The sequence below is a fragment of the Dermacentor albipictus genome, chromosome 6 (genome assembly GCF_038994185.2).
Source record: "Dermacentor albipictus isolate Rhodes 1998 colony chromosome 6, USDA_Dalb.pri_finalv2, whole genome shotgun sequence".
Classification (NCBI taxonomy): domain Eukaryota; kingdom Metazoa; phylum Arthropoda; class Arachnida; order Ixodida; family Ixodidae; genus Dermacentor; species Dermacentor albipictus.
Genome location: NC_091826.1, coordinates 81,635,557 through 81,650,271, shown reverse-complemented (window position 1 = coordinate 81,650,271; position 14,715 = coordinate 81,635,557). Strand labels below are relative to the sequence as shown.

Below are 14,715 nucleotides of genomic sequence, written 5' to 3'. Positions count from 1 at the left end.
GTGAGATCGGGAGCCGCGACGCGAGGGCATTTCGCGAGCAGACATCACACACCGACCGTCTGAGCGAGGCCGCTTGCACGTTTGCCCTTCGCAACGACTGCGTCGAGTAAACCAATTGTATTTAATTACGGCCGACCTAAGTGTACAGTGTTCATTGTTTTGGCAAAAATAAGCACTCTTCGACGAGCTCGGACTGGATCGCAAGCGCCGTCGGCTGCAGCGTCCGCCTAGCTATGCCTACCGGCCCTATCGCTGGCTTTAGCGGAGCCGTCAGTGGACAACGCGCCGTCGTGAAGTGTTCTGTCACTCACAGGGGCATAAGTTTATCGACAGCCTTCGCGTAAAGCGAAGCAGTGTGGTGCAGAGTTGTTTATATTGCGTTTCTCGACGTGGATATCAACTCAAGCTGGGGAGTTGGATGTGGGCGGAGCTTACGCGCCGCTCATGCCGTAGCATGCAGCGCCGCACGTCGGATCGGACACCGAATCGTACCGCGTGCGTCTGTATAGCTCGCTCATGGTTCGGCTGAAGTCCCCGTATACACTTTATAAATAAGGAAGCCTACCTAGGCACTGTAAACCCAATTATTGGGGCCTAAATGCCTCTCCGCCTCCTACTACGGCTTGCTTTGAGTGACAGTCTGATCTCGAAGGCCATGCTTTTGCAACCTGCATGCACCTGAAGCAATTGCGAATCTTGAAGGCAACATCCGCTTAGTTTTTATTATATATACATTTCCCTAAACTTCGTATCACAAAGTACAAAGTACACACTTCTGGACCAAATAAATTTATTAAAAGACTCTATCAAATGTTATTAGGAAAAAACACGCAATTTTTTCATTCAAGATACATTTTTCGAAAAAACCGCAGAGTGGCGCTACTGTAGTATTTGTTTGGTCGACACACCACGTTGGTTATCGTAAGTGCTCCCTGCAGTAAGGTGGTATTTGAGGTAAATTTTAGAAGTGCCTAGACAAAACGTGCTGCTTGTTGTGTGCAGTGACCATCCCAAACCCTCCGGACTCGTGTAACGCCATTAGTTCGCCGTGTGTTTCGAGCGATCCACCAGTGTCGTCAGTGAGTGCCCTAGTACAGCTCCCGTCCGAACTGCCTTTGTTCTGCCGAGCTGCTGCCGGCGCTGTTCTGCCGAGCTGTTCTGCCGGCGCTCTCGTCAAAAGTCTGGTACTGGGGCTTCGAATTGTAGTGTTTGGAAGACTGTTGAAGGTTGTGCTTTTGTGGAGCTGGAGTTCATCGGCAGTTCTACAGTGCTTGCGCCAGAGAAACGTCGGTGCTTCTGTACCTGTTAGACGAAGGAGCGTTTGCCAAGTCTTGAAAGGTAAGCAAGTTTGGCGCTTGCGCGCATTCTTGAAGCTTATGATTTGCGTAATGAGCGTTGTGTAACTAGCTAGAGCAAAGCGCTTTCCGATCGTATGTTAGCCATGTTGCTGTGCACATTTAGCAAGCAATTTCGCGAAAGCTTCCTCTGATGTTACAGCGTACTTGCATTCTGCTACCCGCCTTGATTGCTATGCCTGAATGGGCACACAATTATGAAAACACATTGAAAGTTTGTGTTCGTTCGGCAGTGCGTAATAATTTGAAGACTGCGATTTTGTAGCAATACTTACCCCTCAATTCTATATCACTCTTCTCGCCCACCGCTAACGGCCGGCAGCTGCAGTACGCAGCACGGGCCGGGGCGTCGGTCAGCCTACTAACGAATAGCGCAAAGGAATACCATCGCTACAAAATCGCGGTCTTTAAATTATTACGCAAATTTTGTGCACAATGAGATGTTATAAACACACCTTGCATGTACATGAAAAAAAGGTTTACGACAGAGATGACATATATGCATGGGCACATATATGTGTCAATAAAATACTCGAGCCTCTTTCTGCCTACAGAAAAAGAAGTTATGTCTTACTCGAGGGCATGGCTGCTTGTAATAATGAACCTCTAAGGGAAGGTTTTCTCTAATCCCTATTTTTGATATCTAAATGCTTATGTGGCATGTACAAACTGCTTGCATCCATTTCTCATTGGGATGAGCTGTCTGAAATTTATTTTCAGTAATAATTGCAATAATTAACTACTTTCACCTGTCTTCTAATGACTAAAGTTCTATGCTTCTACCTTGACAAACCTTTTGTGAAATTAGTTTGATGAGGCCCAATATACAGCGCTTTCTGAATTGAAGGTATCAGTACCTATTAAAGACTACGCTAACTATGAAAATGCTGCTTGCGTATATTGTTTATTCACTCTGTCAGACAAAATCTTTACACCCAAGCGCAGTCAGTAAATTTAAAAGTGCATGCCTGCAAGGGGAAGTCAGAATTGTATTTGAAGACAATTGCATCTTGTTTGATAGTTCTTGAGCACTTGTGCGCCACTAATCGAGCACAGCTTGGCCCTATACTCGATGAGGCTTGAAGCTTTCAATGTCTGCTAATCACTAAAACAGCACCAGATCTCACTCTGTGTCAAGGGGTGGCACACATTTGCTTAGTTCTAGGCAGATGCATGTCTTTCTTTCGCATTGAAGTTCCCAATACTTTCTAGTCTTACGTAAAAGTACACAGCTCAGTACAATGCATGTATGGTATACGTAAGGCTGCTTTGTTCTTTAAACGGAATCAACAAGAAGCAGCGACTTCCGTTTTTGCAAACCTTACCCTACTTCCTAACCATTCCTTGATCAAATGCGTATAAAATGAATCTTTGGTTGTTGTATTCTTTCACAGGTAGACATCGGTGACGGTGTATACGTTGAAAAGGGCCTGCTGAAGAGGCTGTGCCTGGATGCTAACAACTCAGGCTTTCACTTCGCGGAGGGCCTCCTTAAAGCTCCTTTTTCAATAGAAGACGTTGAAGGGAGGTCCTTCTTTGGGCGGCTGTCAAATGCCTTCCACAGAAGGATCTGTTGGATTCCAAGAAGGTCAACACCATAGTAGGTATGTGTCACAAAGAAGCATCTTAATATTCTTTGTGCAGTTTTCAACAAAACTCCTTTCATGCTAATTTCAATGCTATCTTAGGGTATACTCCTTTCTTTCCTGCTAAAATAGCTATTAACCTGATTATAATAGCATATTATAATGCAAGCTTTGCCACCATAACTAGAAAATTGTCATTACTGTTGGCATGTGTATTTTTGTGATAGAGGCCCTGGTCATGTGAATGCACTGATAATATAATATCCTGTCTTGTGGAAAGCTAACATGTTTAGTAACAAGCTCACTTTGACAATGTCTGCCTGCACAACAAAGGCATTTTGTAATCTTGCTGTAGAACGTCCGTAATGCCTGTTCAACTGCTTACATGTTGCTTGTATCATTTCGTGTTTCTTAAGTGCAACATAAAAATCAACTCTTCTGTGTACCTGTGCCCAAGCAAAGCTGCAGCATAGTTATGACTGACACCTTGCCTTTCCTAAGATAATTCACACATGAAACTTCCATGTACTAGTCACAATACGAATATCGAAGTTCATTAAACTGAAGTTGATTTACAGGTTTTGTTTGTAGATGACAATTGGTACGATAGAGTTTATGTGTCGTGCATCTGTTGGTGTTATGCACATCCATCACGCTCCCAGCTTTAATGCACGAATTCAGTCATTTCATGCATTTTTAGGACTTTGCACAAAACAGCTGGAGATGTTTATAGCTCACAGGATTGAAAGCTTGTCTCTTGTGCACTTCTCATGGCATTTCTTGTCTCATGTCACTGTAGCAAAACTAATATATTGCCTTTTTTCTTCTCGTTTCTAGACTACACAACGCAACATTTCAGCCTACTTCCAGGGCAGCTGGAGAACTCGTCCCCCTTACTAGCCCGGGGATATTAAATGGATGTGTTCAAGCACAAATGGAAACCCGTCTTCTTCTGTTGCATGCCACACCTAGCCACTTGGCAATCACTATTCGCCAAAGACAGATAGTTGACAGGATGTTACTAGCAAGTCGTTAGGATATATAAAGGTGGTTAATAAATAGTCATTGCACAGTTTTTAGGAAGCAAATAAAAATTTTATTCAGAGATAATCAAAGCTTACTTTTGCAATATATAATTGCAAAAGTAATTACCTCTGGATAAAATTTTTATGTACTTTCTAAAAACTGTGAAGCGACTATTTATTAACCACCTTTATACATCCTAACGACTATCTAGTAATATCCTGTCAACTATCTGTGGCGAATAGTCGACAGGATGTTACTAGCAAGTAGTTAGGATGTATAAAGGTGGTCAATAAATAGTCGCTTCACAGTTGACACTTTCTAACGACATAAGATAATAAGCAGTCGGTAAGAATTCTATCGACATTTTATGTCTATACTTTCAATTCAATATCGGTGGCCAATAGTCGGCAGGAGGTTACTAGGAAGTTGTTACGGTGTCTAAAGACGTTTTATAGAATGTCGATAGGTTTTAGTAACATTTGTCTAAAGACGGTTTATAAAATGTTACTAAAATTTTTTGTAAGGGCTAGCGCCCCTCTTTCCCGGCAGGTCGGCGCGCGGCGGGGACGTCTCCCGCGAGCGCGCGGCGACCCAGGCTTTTGCGAGACCACCTCGCGTGGCCGCCTTCGAACGCGCCACGATTCGCGTGACTATACACGCGAACGACCAGGCGTTGGGATCCAGCATGGGGCGAACATATTCGCTCGCTTAAAGTCGCGGTGAGTCGGACTTCTAGATTTGTCGCGCGCCCATCGGCATGTTTTTTGGATAGCAACTCGGCTAGCAGGCATTGATGTATGAAAGGTGCAATAAATGCCCTTGTGATTGTTTGCACTACTGTCTAGTCGTTCCTTTGTCCCGAGAGTACGGGGAGAGAATCGCACAACAGACCCCACATCTGGCGCCCAACGTGGGGCTCTTGGGGCATCGGACGATAGTTTTAACAGTTTTGCTTCGATCGAGACCTTTGTTTGAACCGAAGCGTAGGCCTAGCGTGAATTTTGATCGCTAGAGTCGGCGGCGTGCTTTCTCGAGCGAGGTGGCGGTGGCTGTAGTGTGTTTGAAGATGTCAACGTGCTAAGCCTTTTCGCAAGTGTTTTTTTTTTTAATGGCATTCGTCGGTACGAGAGCCACGTGGTCTGCATCCTGGGAGAGCGAGGCTGAGCGCCCGCGGAGCAGTGGCAAGCCTGAAGCGAGTGAGTACGGAAGCCTCGTGGGTGGTCCGAATTTCTTATGTAAATAGCTTCTTCTATCTCTTTGACTCGGATGAAGTCGCGGCTCTGGGAGCCGGGTGGCCGCGGGCCACGGGTGCCAGTACGGGCTGACTGGTATTGCGGCCTGGCACCGGGCGCTCCGACACCGTCTGGGACGGTGGGCGCCGTCAACTCGGATGCTGTGTGCACCTAGCGGAGAAGGACCACCTCACAGAGCTGCCGTCTCCTAGTTGCTGCCTGTTTTGTGCTCATTTTGGGTGTTGTTTGTTGGATGCCGGTTGTTGTCAGAGTAGCGACGCTTTAGGCCTAAGGCTTTACGAAGCTGCCTGTCGCACGTGGAGGGACACAACCTGGTGGACCGTGGCGTTGAGGTGTTGCAATTTGCTTCCCTCATTCAATTTAGCCTCGCACGAATTGAAATTACTCGTTCGACTCAAGGAAGCGAGCTTCGTTCACGTGAACTTAGCATCTGAGTAGCTGCCTGATCTTTTGCTAGCCGAGTTGAACATCGTACCACGTGGGCGATGCGCATGCAGAATTCCTCTCCCTTGCACTACTTTAGTGTTTGCCGAGTGTGTTGAGTTTACGCAGTGTGATTGGAGTCACCCCTGGTTTGCCGTCACCTGCACATCGTCTGCGCTGCTGCCCCGGACTACGATCGAGCCACCCCCGGCGATGGTGATGCTGTGGCCAGTTCGGCGCAGCGACTTCGGTGGCCTTCTGTATCCAGCTCACAACCCTCGGCGGCGGACAAAAGAGCCGGCGGTCACCGACAGCTACGGCGGCTCTTGCCAGCAGGGCGCGTCGGCGCGAGCGGCGCTTCCTCGTACCGACTACTGCGTCGTGGTCTCCGGAGTCCTGGCTTGGGATCGTGCCGTCGAGGCTGCAAAGCTGCTGCTGTGACCGGCGGACGCCAGCGGTGCACCCAGGGACAATGTCGGCTCGCATGCTATGGACAGCGTGTGGACATTTCTTCGGCGCGGCCACTGTTACATGTACTACCTTGTCGCGAAGCGCGCGTTGATGTGAGACCGAGTGACATGTTTCGCCGGAATATGTAGTGATTTAAGGTTGGGGGGATGTGGGGATGCGCGACCCTCGCGCCTCCCCTGATGTTTTTCCCGCATAGCGCATCTCCTGTAGTGCGGCTTCGCCGCACATGCGGCGGTCCGAATGGTACAGGTGCAGTCCGAGAGATGGCGCGAGCGTTGCGCTGCTAACGCCGCGAGGTTACTTGGGCGCCGAAAGGAAGGCGCTTGCTCTCTTGGGTTGGAGCCAGCTAGCAGCACGGACGTGCCGCGCGGGCAGCGCCCCTGTTTCCCGGCAGGTCGGCGCGCGGCGGGGACGTCTCCCGCGAGCGAGCGGCGACCCAGGCTTCTGCGAGACCGCCTCGCATGGCCGCCTTCGAACGCGCCACGATTCGCTTGACTATACACGCGAACGACCAGGCGTTGGGATCCAGCATGGGGCGAACATATTCGCTCGCTTACGGTCGCGGTGAGTCGGACTTCTAGATTTGTCGCGCGCCCATCGGCATGTTTTGTGGATAGCAACTCGGCTAGCAGGCATTGATGTATGAAAGGTGCAATAAATGCCCTTGTGATTGTTTGCACTGCTGTGTTGTCGTCCCTTTGTCCCAAGAGTACGGGGAGAGAATCCCACATCAGACCCCACAACTTGGAGGTTGTTAGCGTTGGTACTTTTGTAATTGGTTCAAGCTCTACAACAAAAGCAGGAGAGAAACGGGGAAACTACTTTGGCTGCAATGGATACGACAACTTCATATATTTGACGCAACCAAAAAAACATGGCGGTTGGCAATTTCCTGTTTCATATTTTATTGCTCATCATGTGCACAATTATTGCAATTTTTTCACATAGTGTTCGACTGTGCATCATTTCCATGAGGTTGTACTGTAGAGCTTTCATAATGCGAAGCATTCGTTGCGAACTTCAGGCGTTTTCAGTGCGCCTACGCAGAGTGTTTTTTCTAGACAATACAGTTTTTCACAAGAAAGTTGTGACCGTGAGACGCCTGTAGTCATGGCATACGAGAGCCTCGACGAGGCGGAAATACATTTCAGCGGTTTATGTGGCTCTCAAAAGACAAATAAGGAAAATTCATTAATTATGCCTTGATCTTTAAGGAGCGGGCAGTTCTTTATATGGAACATCTGTAGGGCATCACAATTTATGACATGCCAATTTTTTCAAATTCCAAACAATCGCACGTAATTTGAGATATTCGTAATCGAAGCTGAAGGCCATATCCAGGCAACATCGAGACTAAGTGCTTCCCGTTTCGAGTCAAACGTCAACGCCCGGTAAACAAATTTGGGACCAAGTTTGAATGACAGCACGCCGCAGCAAATCCTGACTCGACACACAGCCGCATGTCCTTGCCAGGCAAAGCGTGCCGTATCAGTAGGCGCCGCGATTGGCCGAGACCTTCAGTTTCAAACTTCTTCACGGGGCGATTCAGTTTCATATTGTTACCCTAACGATGGATTCAATAGTAAAGGTTATTTAAAATGTATCTTTATAAAAACAACTCCAGCGCCGGCCAGTTGAGAGGACAACTCAAGACACCGGAGCAGTGCGTCTTCTTCGTCGGGGCGCCCGCGCGCGTGGAACAAAAGCAACACGCAGTATGCATCTCATATGCATATTGTATGTCATACGCATGCAAATACATGCAGTATGCATGGGCCCTCTTCCTTGCGCTCCCGGAGTGCTTGTTTTCGACATTGCCTGGATTTACCGTGGAAATTCGATGATAAATATCATGAATCAGGTGATATATTCAATACCTTTAAAAAAATGCATTTAAATGTGATGGCCTTGAAATTCGCTATTTATACTTCTCCAAAGACAAAGATGTTATCAGCTGTTCTATAATTAATTTTTTTCACAGTAGCCTAAGAAGGCGTAACGTCTCTTGGCTTCGCCGTAGAGCCGTAATTTACACTGAAATATGATTTTTTATTGCATAATCAATAGCACACTTTTTAACGAAAACAAGATGCCTCGTGCAATGCACCAGATATGCTGTCGGTGAACCGTACATTTCTCATGCCCGGCGTTCGCAGCAAGGTTCAGGGGCAAACGATGTGGCAGCATCAACGCCAGTGTTAACAGCCGTAGCAGGGTGCAATGTATCCTTTCGTGTAGAAAAACCATGGTAACGGTTCAATTTTTCCTCCGCTCTCAAAGGCTGTTTGTGTCTGACCAACAATAGAGCAAACGCCCCTGCAGCACTGCTGACCCCTTATAACGACATCAGTTCTATGAAACCACCTAAACCCTCCCTGTTTTTGTGATTGGAAAGCTGGGCGCGCATTCTGCTCACTGCAACTTTCGTTCTTTCTTTCTTTATTCTTTCGCGTCCTGCACACAACCCAACGCCCGGCACAACCGTGCAGTGTCCTCCGGCGTGTACGGATTCTTGAGAAAATCGTTGACGCCCTCGTATTCGCTTTTGCACACTGTCAATTTCAACAACCATGGCGAAATGGATTATTTAGGTCATCTTGAATGGCATTAGTTGAGCGCGTAGTTTAGACAAGGAAAAAAAAAAGGTCTCCTTTTTTGTCCTCGTCATTAGAACGCGTTGAACTATAGTGTCCTGGCAACGAGCAAAAAGGGCATGTTCGCCAAACACTCTTAGGTAATAAATGAGATGCGAAAAAAGTAGACAAAGTTTTTTTTCTTCGCACAACACTTTCTGCCGTTGGCCGGTGCCCTATTCTGACTTCTGGCATTTCCGTTTTCCACTCACCGATTTCACGCGACTCCCGCATGGATAGTCCTTTCTCCATGGACGAGCTCGAAGCTGCACTGGCCTTGTGCAAGCGTTCATCTTCACCAGGACCCGACGGTATAACCTACCGTGCCCTGTGTAATCTGGGTGATGAGGCTCGAAAAGTGCTCCTGCTCCTGTTCAACAGCTCCTGGCGGACAGGTACGGTTCCCCAAGAATGGAAGACCAGTCGCATAATTCCACTGCTCAAGCCTGGCAAGTCGCCTGTAGACATTGCATCATACCGACCAATTGCGCTTGCCATTTGCATCGGAAAACTAATGGAGAGGATGGTTCTAGCACGGCTAGAATGGTACCTCGAACATTACCAGGTATACCCAGATGCAGTGGCCGGTTTCAGGCGGGGCCGTTCTTCCATAGACAACGTTATCGACTTGGTGACGTACGTCGAGCACCAAAAGTTCTGCAAAAGATTATCTGCTGCCCTGTTTCTGGATGTTAAAGGAGCGTACGATAATGTAACGCACGAAGCGATTTTGAACGCGTTAGAGGCAGTAGGACTAGGCGGCAAAGTATATAATTGGATAAGTAGCTATCTACATACGAGATCCTTTTTCGTACTTACCGAGGATGGCCCGACCTCCCAGCATTACAGTAACCATAGGGTGCCTCAGGGCGGAGTACTCAGCCCAACGCTCTTCAGTCTAGCACTCATTGGACTCGCCGACATCCTGCCAGGCACCGTTAGGCTCTCCATCTATGCCGACGACATTTGCATTTGGACGTCGGCTGTGACGCGACTGCAGCTTCGCGCGCGGTTTCAAAAGTCGGCTACTTTAAAACATCATCCTACCTTCGAGAACAAGGACTTCATAAATCATACGAGAAGTGCGCAGCGGTGGCATTTACCAGGAAATCAATGTCTCCATACGTGACATCCGTCGACAGACACATGATCTCGTACAGCACGAGTCACAGATTTTTAGGGGTGGTCCTTGACAAAAATCTCTCCTGGGCCCCTCATGTGAAATATGTGAACAAACGCCTGACAGGAATTTGCAATATGTTTAAGTTCCTTGCAGGAAAGACCTGGGGAGTGCCAATACACTCTATGCTGCAACTGTACAGGGTCCTCTTTCTTGGATTCCTGCGCTACAGCCTACTTGTCATGTCCAACGCCTGCAGAACGAACCTGAACATAATCCAAAGCATCGAAGCCCAAACACTCAAGATATGTCTCGGTCTACCGCGGAGTGCGTCAACGACAGAAGTAATTGCAGTGGCTCAAGATTTCACTATTAGAACGCACATTAGCATTGAAACAATGCGTGTGCACATAAGACACTTCGCCCGGAACCCTACCCACCACCTAGCAAGTCTCCCAGTATATAGGCCCCACACGACATTCAGTGCGACTGTTTTCGCGCACCGTGCCTCTTTCAGGTCAGGTTACACACCTGCGGCAAGGCCTTCTATTCCTCCATGGTGTATGCGCCGTACTCAAGTGAACCTTACAGTCCCTGCAGGACTTCAGGAAAGGTCGGACTTACCATCATCAGCGCTCAAGCAACTAACTTTACTTCTCTTGTACGAGAAATACAGCGAGTGCACACACGTCTACACTGATGGATCAACTACATCAACCAGTTCCGGCGGCGCTGTAGTTATACCAGCAATGAGAATAACCAAGCGGTTCAAGACTTCCCATGTCCCTAAGTCTACAGCTGCAGAGCTCGCGGCTCTCCGTGACGCGCTTCAAGTGATAAATACTGAAAGTCCTAGAAAATGGGCAGTCTTCTGCGATTCAAGGCCGGCCTTGCAATGTGTGCATCCATTTCTCCGACATGGAACTCACGATCAGCTCACGTGCGAAATCGCGGAAGTTGTCCATCACTTAAGCGAAAAGGCCATGATATCTCTTTTCAGTGGATACCAGGTCATTGCGGTATCATTGGTAATGATGACGCCGATAAGGCAGCTCGATCGTCCAACCAAGAAGACCGCTGCGTCCCCGTTCCGCTCTCAAGGACCGACGCCGCGAGACAATTTGGCATTCTGGCACGCACGATCTCCTTAGCAGAGTGAAATACCGTACATACAAGGCGCACAAGACTGCACCGACTAAACCCATCACTTCAACTCAGACCTCCAGCCGGTGTGCACCGGCGTGAAGCGTCTCTTCTGTGTCGGTTATGGCTTGGAGTGGCCTTCACGAATGCCTACTCAGCTCTAATTGGAATGGCTGATATTCCTGCATGTGATGTTTGCGCATGCGAGGAGAACATTGACCACATATTGTGCCATTGTCCTCAATTTCAAGCCCAAAGACAGTATTTGTCCGACACATTGAGGAAACTAGACGATCGTCCTCTGAGTGAACAGACAATATTAGAGCACCGTCCCGACCGATCATCGGCTCAGAAGGCAGTGAAGGCACTTTTGTGTTTTCTCAGAACTTCTGGTTTGCTCGAGCGACTTTAACTGAAGTGCTGTCCGTACACGTACCTACACCTTCTCTCTCCCTTCTTTCTCTTCCCATTCTCCCTTCCCCCAGTGTAGGGCAGCCAACCAGACTATTGACTGGTTAACATCCCTGCCTTCCTGTATTCTTCTCTCTCTCTCTCTTCGTTTTTTTTTTCACAGCAGCCTATATCACCGCGTTTTACAGCAAAGAACTTCTGCTATCGTTAGCGCTAGAACCTCTGTCTCCTATCAGCCGCACATCAAAAGGTATCTCAAGTGTCTCTCAGGCTGACTGCGTAGAAATGTTAACGAAGGTCTCTTTCCAGTAAGCCTTCTTCAGTTTACTCTCTTATACAGAGCATCCAGATTTTCAAGCACAAAAAAAAGTAAATACAATAATGTGCGCTTGATGAAGATCTACGTGCTATGAAATATTAAATATATCCGGTCAGATGCGCTTGTTCTTAAGTAATCTTTTTAAGCAATGTTTTTAAGCAGTCTTTTAAGTAAAAGCGCTGCAGTCACCACTTCGTCTCGTATGTGCAACTATTTGTTCTTCTTTTTTTTTGGGGGGGGGGGGGGTGCCTGTCTATTAGTGTCTATGAACGGTAACGTTGTTTTCAGTTTTCGATTGCCCATCTAGTTGTCAATTGTGCTGACAAGTGTGCCTTGTGCTGCGATCTGGTAGCCTCCTGGTTACCTTCGATGATAAAACGACCGCGCCGAAAGGCGTCTGTTCCAGGTTCGAATCCCGGACCAGGACAAATTTATCCTCACGTACGAAGCGTTCTTTCTGACTAACCCACATGGGTTTCCTTTGAAGCTTCACGCTACATTCGGGTGGATGAACATTTTTTTTTTCGTTTCAGGAAACTTCTTTCACCTTACGGGATTCTGCAGAGCTGATTTGCATAAAAAGTGCCTGTGTTGACGGTGACCTTCGCCTCAGGAAGTCAAGGTTTCACGGCAGTGAAATATTTCTATATCGGTTATTAATGAAACAATTCGAAAAATTCTTGCGTTACAACGCTCCATAGAGGGCACGTAACAACTTCCAATCTATGATCATAATATCCTGTGTCGCCTGCTAGGGGCCCTTTAAGCATATTACGTGTTATACATTTTTTGTTGTGCGTAATCATTTCAACACTGTAAGTCCTCATCTGTTTATATGCTCATCGAAGTTCACATCATGAACGTTTGTGTGTGTTTGTGACTGTTTATGAGCTCATTGTGGTGCAACTTGTATTTGACTTTTACACTGTGATGTTCATAGGCGCATAGGACTGTGCTGTGGCTTTCTCATCCTATAAAGTGATTTTTCTTTCTTTTTTTCATTTTCTAACATATTTTTTTTATATCGTTCTTTCTGCTATGAGAAAAGGAGTAGCCATCACCATTATAAGGTGACTACGTATCTTTCTTTTATGTTCATTTCAATAAAAAATAAAGGTGAAGGCATGACGGCCGCCATCTTGCGCGTAGTTCGAATTCTCCCACCACGCGCTGTAACTCAGCTACGTTTAGAATAGTGAGACTGGTAGGCAACGTACAACTTTCAGAAGTTCTTGGAAGCATCAACCGGCCTGCAGACGAGATAAGCTAGAGGCGTTTAAATCATTAGTAGAATAAAAAGCAGGAAAGAGATTGATTAGACCGGATCTGTCACAACCATAGGCAACGGTACAAGGTAGACTGAGCAGTTTTAATGGATAGGCGTATACAAATATGCTATGATGAAAAGAAAAACATGTATAGCTTATATGAATAAATCTGGCCTGATAGGTAACCACGCGTCACCGCCCTGTTTGAAAGGAGATGCCAATAAATCATTATAGAAAAAAAATGATCTGCTCTTCGCCGTCTCAGCGTGCTGTAGTTTGTCCCGTTTACGCCAGGTGATCTGCTGTAATTGTCAAAAATGACTCCCCCTCCTCTTCTTTTCAGAACGACTGCTGCCTAGCACCACTGTTATTATGCTGCTGCGAGTGGTGGCCTTATCACTGCTGATACTTTCAACAAGGGCTCGGTCTAACCATTGTTTATCTAAACTGCTCTGTGCCGCTGGTTCGTCGCTACCGCTTTTGAGTCCACCGTCGTGCGACTGCGGGCCACTGGTTCTTCAAAATTCGTCTCGGTCTCATATGGCCCGCTGACTTCAGTGCTTACTATTTTGCCGGAATACAACACCGTGCATGGATGATGATATAGATTGACACTAAGGAAGAAGGAACCTTGAGTGATGTTCACCGTCAACTAGGCTGTTTGTCTTTCCTTTTTCCGATTACTTTTTTTAGATTTTTGGAATGTACGGGCCTGCTGAATGATGGATTGAACTGCAATGCTTCATATTTAGCATCGGTATGGATTTTACAGCTTTGTGCCTGCAATAATGGGTTGTATTTCTTTATTTATCTAAATAGATAGATATGTAGATAAAGCAAGAGGAAAGAAAAGAAAATGCTGCTTACAACAGTAACTGCGTAGCGCAGTCTGCTGACACATAAACAGCGCACAGCAGGGGAGGAGGAGAGGAGGCAGGGCTAAAAGGACAGAAATGGAGGAGCCGAGGGGATAATTTCCTAATTGAATGCAGTTTGCTCGACGATGATGATTTTCGCATTTCATTGTTGCAACGGCCAGATATGAACAAAGAGCACCAAGCAAAATGTAATAAATGGATTGGAAATATCAATAGCAGAACGTGGCAAATGTGGGGGTTGTGAATCAGAATTCGGAATGGTAGAACTTGGCTCTGAGAGGCCTAAAATATGTCGCTTTATGGTGCGAAAAATGTACGGGTAATAAAATAATGGCAATGATTTGTGGTGCATCCTATGAACACAATATTTCTATTACCAAGGAATGCTGTACTAAACGAGGGAATAGTAGTAGCACTCGCACCTCACCAACGAACACCTAAACATAAGATCTGGGATGCACGTGCTTTACAAAAATACTATTCAGCAGCAGCCTCTATAGCGAGAGGATGCCCTACTGCTTACTATGATCTGATAACGTGCAATGTGCCAACATCTCGTTAAACGTTAAAACTAACTCATTGTTAAATATTTGTTCAATGCCAAAAAAACACTACCGATTAGAGGGCACTGTGTTGTCTGCATTCCGGGGAAAAGCATATTTTTCTTTGAGCGCCTATTTCCCGATAATCTAAAGAGAAGTGATGGACCGTTAAAGTATCGACACATTTATTTCATACAGGAAGATCATCAAAGGTCGATCCGTGTCAGTGAGTGTCATACGTGTGGCCTCAGAAGGTAGAAAATAACCTCCGTTTATTGTGTTGTTGT

General features: G+C 46.6%; 1 long non-coding RNA gene across 1 annotated transcript; it reads left to right on the top strand.

The window, feature by feature from the left end:
• The first annotated feature begins 926 nt into the window (after positions 1 to 926).
• LOC139046937 (uncharacterized) lies at positions 927 to 3,876 on the top strand. Its single transcript, XR_011506993.1, has 3 exons — positions 927 to 1,338; positions 2,750 to 2,959; positions 3,779 to 3,876. It is a non-coding gene; the product is annotated as an uncharacterized lncRNA (long non-coding RNA).
• Positions 3,877 to 14,715: the final 10,839 nt, after the last annotated feature.